This window comes from Pungitius pungitius, chromosome 8, assembly GCF_949316345.1.
Source record: "Pungitius pungitius chromosome 8, fPunPun2.1, whole genome shotgun sequence".
In the NCBI taxonomy this organism is placed as follows: Eukaryota; Metazoa; Chordata; class Actinopteri; order Perciformes; family Gasterosteidae; genus Pungitius; species Pungitius pungitius.
Window position 1 is genome coordinate 19,547,131 of NC_084907.1, and position 9,265 is coordinate 19,556,395.

The following is a 9,265-nucleotide window of genomic DNA, read 5'->3' on the forward strand; positions in this document are numbered from 1 at the left end:
TTGCTATCTTGAATTTAGGAGACGTGTGTCTCGCGCGCTTGCTTCTGCTTGAGGACCAACCTCAGATTTCATCCAAGAGCGTCAGACGCATGTGACCACACGCGTTTTAACAGCCGTGTCACTGGCTCCAAATATCTTTTTTTCTATTTCTATGAAAGTGTTCAAATAAATGTCATCATTGTTTTACTCAGAAATGATCAAGAATTATCGTAAGGCTTTGACAAGCACAATAAAGGATGCTATCACTGTGTTATTTTATCTAACAGCAGGTAAAATACCTCTAACATAGTTGCGTCTTTATTTGCCCAACATGTTTATAGTCTGCACACTGGAATGTTCGTACATGAACACAGTCCAAATCTACAGTATAGAAAGCTAAACCAGCTTTTTCAGAACAGGCCCGAAATAAAGGCTCTTGTTCAGTGTCCTTTAGCAGAGCTCACAGCCAGACTGGAGGCTACAAGTATGTCCCAATCCTCATTTAACAAAAAAAAAAGAAAAAAGGTTGGTGTCCTCTACGCAAATTTACAATGCCAGCAGACTGTGCGCATGACAGCTTTTGATAGAATACAGACCTATTGAGCCCTCCTCACAGGTGAATGAGAAGCTGAACAAATAGCCGGTCGGCGCGGGGCTTTTGTTGTGTTTGTTGTCATTAGACCTGCACTGAAGGGCAGGTGGGTTTTCTGTCGACCCCATTGCTCATGCACGCTCACCGATGCCTGCCCACTGTTTGCTCATCACGCATTGAGCCTCTCTTTCTGGAGGCATGGCTGGACTCATTCTGACAACCCAGGTGGTGTTGGGACTTATGATGAGGCTCCAACGTCTCTCTCTCTCTCTCTCTCTCTCTCTCTCTCCCTCTCGACACGTGAAATTCAGCTACGTGGTGAGCTTCTTCACTCCTCCGTGTCATGGTTTGTAAACCTTCATGGCACTTTAAGTACAGGGCCCTCCACCGGAGGGGCTTGAACTTCAGCGTTCTGGCACACGTCGTGCAGAGACTGCGTTGTCTGCAGGCCCTTTCCTGTATCTCCTCTCAAGCAAATCACGAGAAGACAAATGCAGTGTAAATACAGCGCTATCACGTTGGCAGGCTGTGTGCGTGTGTCGTCTGTTTACACGAGCGCACGCACACGCGCCCATAGGCTGCCATCACGCCAGGACTCCTGTCAGTGACGGCCTTTCTGTGGTACCAACCTTTTTTTTTCTTTCCCCCCCGGGGCTCTCCTCCTACTCCACCTCCGGTCCAGCGTTCCTTAGTTGAAAGGGAACACACACATACACACACACACACACAGACACATACGCACATACCCTCTCCTCCCCCCAATACAACACATACATAGAAGTCAAGGGATTAAACATGAATCGGTTGATTCTTTGTCCTAATGCTATGTCAGCTTTCATGCTGGATTGACACAGTGTGTGTGTGTGTGTGTGTGTGTGTGTGTGTGTGTGTGTGTGTGTGTGTGTGTGTGTGTGTGTGTGTGTGTGTGTGTGTGTGTGTGTGTGTGTGTGTGTGTGTGACAGAGACACAGACAGAGGTTGAGACAGCTGCTGAGGCTGACTGGTCCATTGAGGAGATCCCAGGCCACGCCCCGGCTCCACAACAGACACAGACAACTATTGTCCGCTATTCTGACGGCTTGTCCTACATGTGTATACAGTGGTAAAAGACTGCATAGTTGGGAATAGTTTCACATACACACACAAAAACCCGACCACGGTCTGGTTTGAATCTCATTTGCTTCTCATTTGCATGGCAGTTGATGGTTTTCTTGAGCCACTGCTGAATTTACAAATGCAAATGTCTCGTTCAGCCCCACCTGCCCTGGGCTTTGCTCCTCTGGGAGGCGAAGATAAAAGATCCTTTGCGTCTCCGTTCCAGCCTGCCAATGTCTCCAGGGTGGTTCGTATGGGATGAGCCCTTCACCTTCAGAATTTGAGGCCACAAACCCCGTCAGACAAGTGGAGTCCGTCAGTTAGCAATAGCCGGGGCCATCGATGGCAATGTTGGTTTGCAGACTTTTGATCCTTTATCAGGTCCACTTTGTAGTTTCTTTCGTTGAAAAATCCCCACTGACTTTGGTGAACCTTTCATCCTCCACCACCAGCTCAAATGTCTTTCTCGCCTTTCCTGGGAATATCTCCGTGAGTTCGGTAATCCCCCGGACCTTCCGCCGTCATCATCTCGGGAACACTTCCATTTATCCGAAACCGGTGACACGCTAATCTAAGATGGAGGCCATGGTTGAAACTACAGCTCTGATAAACATCAGCGTATCGGCATTCCCATTGTGAGCCACGTTGTGAGCATTAAGGTTTATTTAGTTTGCCTAATTAAGGCTGATCTCACAGCAACACAGGAAACGTCCACAACCACATAACAAAAAAAATACAACATGGTGGCACACATTGTTTTCCAAGTTTATATTTGCACCAAGGGAAAAAAAACCCACATTTATAAAGCTTTCTGTGTTTTTCACCTTCTGAGAGTCCGTCCATTGTTTGACTACACTTTATTCGAATCAGCCGGCAAGTAAGATAAGAAAAAGATTAGGCCATGTTAAAGCACGCCTTGCCATTAGCAGTGTATTTGGACTGCAGAGGTCAAAGCTCTTAAAGAAATATGCTTCTCCAGAGATAAGGCCAGAAAAGCAGGTATGCAGCGGGGGGCCATTAAGAGGCCTGTATGGATGTATTCTTTATATATTTAGGGGACCATTTAGAGGACAATATGGTGTATGAACTGAAGCAATGAGAGACACCCGTCCCGAGGTTGTGGCCCTTAACGGGGCCTCTTTCCCAGGATCTCCCCTTCAAACTTTCGGGCCGGTGGGTCCAAAAGAGCCCCGGCACTGTGGGTAATAGTCGGTTAAGTCGAGAAGAAGACACGATGAAAAACACTTCTCTCACCACCCACCACTTCTCTGTCATCCTCTCCCCCCCCCCCATCCTTTTCGCATCCCTCTTTCGTTTCCCTCTGCTCTGTTATTATCACCCAGTCCAGATCATTATCAGGCTCACTCTCCCCTCGCCGCGACGGAGAGGTGGGCCGGCCGCCCACATGGCTTTGGTGAGAGATTTCCAACAGCGGTGCTGCATGAAGAGAGAGAAAGGGGGGTGGGAGAGAAGACAAGAGGCTCAATAAAGTCCATCTAAATATAGAGGCTGCAGGCCCGTGTCCTTATAAAGAGCTGCTGTTGGATCCGGGTGTGCAATCCCTCCAAGACCTGATCACTCCCTACAAGAGATGGGGAACACGACTGTTGGTGAATGGAAACACACGCCCCGCACGGGGCCAAGTTGTTTTATGACAAAGAGAAGGCTTAGGGAGTTTGTTTTTCTTTAAACCAGAGGGCAAATCATCTTTGGTGGAACATACTAAATTAGGAGAGGTTTGAAGAAACCTCCAAAGAGAAATTTTGGGAGAAATGAGTGATGGGGGAGCGAAAAAAGGTCTCGACCCGAGACTTCAACACAGTGAAGGAGATTAGGAAAGAAGATGCAGATACATTTTGATAGAAAAAATATCTCCAGGGTTGGATTATACATTAAAACCTGTATCAACAAAACCTCCAGCTCCAAGGGAGTTGTTTTCATAATCCGTACTTAAAGTCATTATGTTTGTCTTCAGAACTTTTTTCCCTTTCTTGCTGGGAGTTGAAATCAAAAACCTCTCTCACGTTTTCCAAGTAAATATTAAGCTGCAACGAGCAGCCAGTTAGCCTAGCTTAGCATTAGCTTAGCATTCTCAAAGGGTTACGTATACACACAACATACGTATTTTTGTAGCATAATTTTATTTGAGATAAAAAAGGAAAGGATTGTGGCTAGAGAATGACTACAACAAGTCTTTTATTGAAAGAAAACAGTACTTTTTTGTCCACTGACAAGAGAGCTGAAAAATACTGCATTGCTCGCTGTTACCTCCATATAAAAAGCCAATATTAATGCTCAAGGATCATTCGGCCTGCTTTAAAGCTTTTCTTGAATCCAAAAGTAAAAATTTAGACTATCAGAATGATCTGCAGCATTGAAGGTAACCAGTAATCACCCTAATATGTGTGTTAACGCTTAACGACGGGAGGGTTTTCCTGTTAGCAAAAATGTTCATTTAAACAGAAAATTGTTTGTGGAAGCCACCGTTGTGTGTGTTGCATCCGTTGTGCGCATCGGCTGTTTAAAATTTAAAAACAAAAAACGTACCGCTGTACCCATCACATGCTGCTTCAGGGAAAAGTGCAGAAACTGTCAGGGGAAGGTGCACAGCGCTTTTATATCGAACGCGGCCCAGAACACTTCTTGGCCCGGTGCAGTGTGCTAGTTGCCTGGCAACGTCACTTTGACGATAGAACCCCAAAAGTTGCCTCTTCCGAGCCCAAAATAGACACACTGCCCCGCACCAAAACCACAACTTGCTGTTTTTGTTTCTGCATAGTGTTTGTATGTGCAGGCCAAACCAGATGAGAAGATGTCAATGGGGGAGCTTGAGAGGGTTTTACGAGCTTTGGACAGAACCAGACCAGCTCTTTGTATATTTCCCGTAAAAATAAAATGGCTGTAGTTTCTCTAATAATTCCAACCATTCCCTTTACAAAGTGTGTCGGGTGGAACAACGTCGCAAAAACGGGAGACCTGAAAGAAAAAAAGTTCCCGATCAGTTATAAATGATCAGGCTTCAGCAACATAAAAGGTACTTCTTCGCCTCTTCACATTAGCGCCATGACAAATGAACAAATCCAACAGCTGTGTCATCGATGCAAAGTGTCCAGTGTGTGTGATTTACTACCCCCCCCCACCCCCCTTTTCCTCTCCCATCCAGTGACGACCTGCTCCGGTTTCTTCTCACTGTTGTTGTCTTTGAAATCAGGAGTGCTGTGTACCGGGGTCACATGCTGGTTAACGCACACCACAGATCGACGTTACACTGCACGGCGCACTCATATACACACGTGTTGTCGTCACGCTCTAGTGTGCAGCAAACAAGACGATTCTCACAGCTGTCCTGGTGTGCTCGAGGTGACAGCGAGACGTTCCGAAGTCACAGACGGGGGGGAACAAAAAGGTCCACTATGTTTTTCACATCCTCTTTTACACCTGTTGCTTAATGCCCTCTGTTGTGTGAGTGTTTTGCGGCCTCAAACCCAGGCGGTTGTGGACACACACACACACACACACATCATCATCGTGGCTGTGTGAGTTGAGATGTGTGTCAGAGGCAAGCACAGAAAGCATCACCCAGTGACTCGCTGCCCGGGTTGGGTAAGAGCTCCCCGTCCACGCAGAAGACTCCGCCGCTCAGTCCGACAGAATCAATGTCAAACTCGGCACGGTAAAACAAAATGGCTGTAATTTGTGCGCAATCACTCAGTCGCTATCTGTGTGGCTGAAGTGGGATCGATGTGTGTGTGTGTGTGTGTGTGCGTCTGAGTGTGCGTGCGTGGGAATGTGTCAGTTTGTGGTTGAGAAAGCCCCGCCGAGAGAGGAAGCCTTGCTGTCAGGAGTTGTCAGGGCTGTGCTTTTCTCTTTTTCTTTGCTGATCCCGCTGTAGCTAACCCCCCCCTCCAACCCCCCCCCCCCCCCTCCCCACGGCCCCATCCCCCACCCTTCTCTTTTTCTTTTTTTTTATGCCCCCACAGCGGCTGGCTGGGTTTGAGGTCGAGGTGGAGGCGCTGGTTTGTACAAGCGTGTTGGCCAGAGATAAGGAAATGTGTCACAGGACCAGCACACCTCCCTTTTTAGCTGAACATCTTACCGAAACACACACATATGGCAAACAAGTGTCAGATATGGTGACGTTGAAAGGTCAAACGGGGGCTTCGACCTCGCCTCGCCACTTGGATTCAGCACTTTTCACCTTCTCAGCTGCTCTCTCGTACTCTATCTGCTGCTCTGTCTCTGGTGCGGAATGACGAGGAACACACACACCTGCGAACTGGTGGGGTGTGAAAGGGACACCAGAGGATTGGCGCTTCAGTTGGGGTCGGCATGGCGGCTTGGGAGGGTGGGGGGGGGGGCTTGTGATTACAGCAGGGCTCCGATGACCCTCCCCAGGCTCTGCTTGAGTGAGACAAACTCAGATCATGTTACAGAGCGGCAGAATTGGACGATCGGAGGCTGATGGAGACGCACACAAACACAGGGTGACACACAAACTACATCTCCGCGTTTGATTTCCGAATGAACTCGATCACTTCACCTCACCCATGAGGTGCAACCCGCTGTCCTGTGGGTTGTCTCATCCGTTCCGGCCAACTAATCATTTCCCCTCGGCTCCCATTAACTCCCATAAACTCCTCTGGGTCACCTCATTATCACCGGCTCCAGCAGAAGTGCCAGAAGGAGCGAGGGGGTTGTGAGAGTGGCGCAAGGGGCCGTCAGAGCCAGCTGATAGCAAACGGGCCTGTTGTCGGATAAGCACTTGTCTTCCGCCGCAACCCTGAAAACACACAAGTGATCCGCGAATATCTCAACCCGTACCCCCCCCGCAGCCTCCACGGCCCCTCGCTTGGCCACTGTAAGCAACGTTTACACTGACTTACAAAACAGAGGGCTTGAGACAAAGTGTTGTTTTTCCCTGATAGGCAGGTGATGGGGAAGTAAGTGCAACGGCATTTGATTGGCGGTTTAAAGGATACAGTTTAACTTTTGGGGGAAGAAATAACACATTTACTCTTCTAAAAGTAAAGAAACAATCTGCCTCCCTGCTTCAGCCCTGATGAGTTTTGCTCCCACAGTCTATGGGTGGTCTGGCTGATGAATTCGGGACTCTTGAGGTACCCTTACAGTACGTTTAGGCATTTTAAACTTTTAAATCTGTGGCTGTTTGGCAAAGGTTTAAAGGGATGGTAAATAAAAGAAAAACATCTTTGCTACACTTAGCCCTGTTCTTTTTCTCATCAAAGGCCCGGCATCCCTGACTGGGTCATGGCAGGGACCAGGGAACGTGTTTATGTAGAAGCGAGGAGTATATTGGTTTAGGACTCTGCTATGTGTCCAGTTTAACCGGCCGAACCAGCTGAATCTTTTCTTCTGCTGAATGATCAGGTTACACTGCTTTTTTGGAGGTTATTGCCAAGCTTTACACCAAGTTGAACTGCCTTTAATAACGATATCTCCCCCTCCTACAGTGCTTTGTGACATTGGAGTTCCAGTTGGATGTTTCCTTTATTCTGCTTCCTCCTACACTAGTTCAACTTTGCTCAAAACTATACAGATATCCCAACGGTGTGTAAATAGTATCTTCTGTATCTTCAATGGTGACACCATCAGCTATTGTTGTTCTGAGTTCCAGTTCCCTTTGCTTACAGTTGATCTCATTATTATTATAGCAAACCGTAGCACTAACAAATGGTAGCATTTAAATTGTACTTATAATGGCACTTTTCTATAACATGTTTTGAAACTGCTTATTTGTTCTCCTGAGTTTGTTTCTCTATGTGGAAATGCACTTATTGTACGTCGCTTTGGATAAAAGCGTCAGCTAAATGAGATGTAATGTAATGTAATTATTTTTCCACTGATACATTGAAGTTATTATAATATAATATAATATAATATATTATAAGTTATTATAATGCAGAACCCTGCACATCACTCTATTCTGCCGGCCTGACTGTCTGCACTTCTCATACAAATTGGACCCGAGACGAGACGACGGTATCAGAGCGGGTCATTTGGCGCGACGGGAAAAAGTCACTGCAAAGAGCATTTGATGGGCTTCTGGGGTCCGGCCCTCTTAGAGCCAGGGGGCGGGGGGGAGGGTGTAAATATAGCCCGTATCAGAGGCCTGTATCAGAAGCCACAGTAACACCCAGCAGGCTGGGACTGGTCACCGTCGGGACACACAGGCACAGGCAGGATTGGGAGGCAGCGTCGGTCACATTCAAAGTCAGCCAGGGGTTTTAGGGCCACCTGAATCAGGGACTGTTCACGCAAAACTTTTACATTTTAATGCCTGATCGTTGCCCATAGCGAAACTAAGGAGCTCAACAGTTTGCCGTTCATGATTTCCTGCAAAGCAATAACGTCACGAGGAAATTAAACGAGAGAGGCACCCTGACTGCTTTGAACTATGTGTGAATCAGTATTAGTCTGCCTTGATCAAATGAATATAATAAAGCTGATGGGATTGTTTGTTGTAAAAACAGCGAGCATGTGGCCAAAGAGAAAGGCAAAACAGAGTCCAAACTGTCGTTGTTTTGTCACTTAAGGCTATAAAGATTTGGAATGTACACAGCAAAATCCTTAGAGTTCATTTTCCCAGTGTTGAAATCACACTTGAAAAAAGATTCAACTCTTACAGAGTCAATTGTACAAAAGGGTTTGAGTCATCATCAAGTGTCAAGATCAGATTCATTTGCAACACTTACTGTAGTAGAGTTAAATTAACTCTTTGATAGGATTGAAATGTAACTGCACAGTGTCACACTTCTTGGTATCAGGTTTAACTCCATGTAATGTGGCTCATGGATTGTTGAGGTTGCGTCAGGAACCACAAGGTTGTTGGTTTGAACCCTGGTTTACCCATGTTTCATGCCACAGTGTCCCTGAGCAACAAACCTAACCCTGAATTGCTCAAATGTAAACTCCATGTGTTAAAAATGCAACATAAGTCGTTTTTGATAAAAGCATCAGCTAAATTACGTTGTATTCAACACTGAGCAGATTTATTTAGACACTTCATTATAAATACCAGCTTAGAGTTCAAATTTAATCTCACAGAGTCAATTTAACTCCCTGAAATTTGCCGTGTTGCTAAAGTTTGGCTGATTATTTGGTCAAATTAATCTTAGGTCCACATGTCTGATATATAATTTGACACGATGTTAACTCCGGCCCACTAAAATATGTCCTTCGTGGCCAAGCAGGACCTTCTGCCTGTTGAGCTGCTCAGGTGGGACGTCTTTTACGACAGTCCTGAGGAGTCCCTTCACCGTCAGAGTTGCAAGACGGAGCCAGAAGCGTGAAGTGAGTGAGATTTGACTGAGCCCACTTGGCATGGGCATGTGAAAGAGAGACAGGGTGGGATCCTAAGAGAGAGAGAGAGAGAGAGAGAGAGAGAGAGAGAGAGAGAGAGAGAGACCTTATGGTGACTCAGCACACAACAGCGCCTGTATGACCTCGTCCATCAAGCCCGGCCTCCCTGCTCCTCTCCGGTGGGATTCACAAGGAGACGGGCATCAACGGGAAAGAAGAGAGAGGCTGAGAGCATAGGGGGGGGGGGGACAGTGGCATGTGAGGAGAAACAGGACCACCA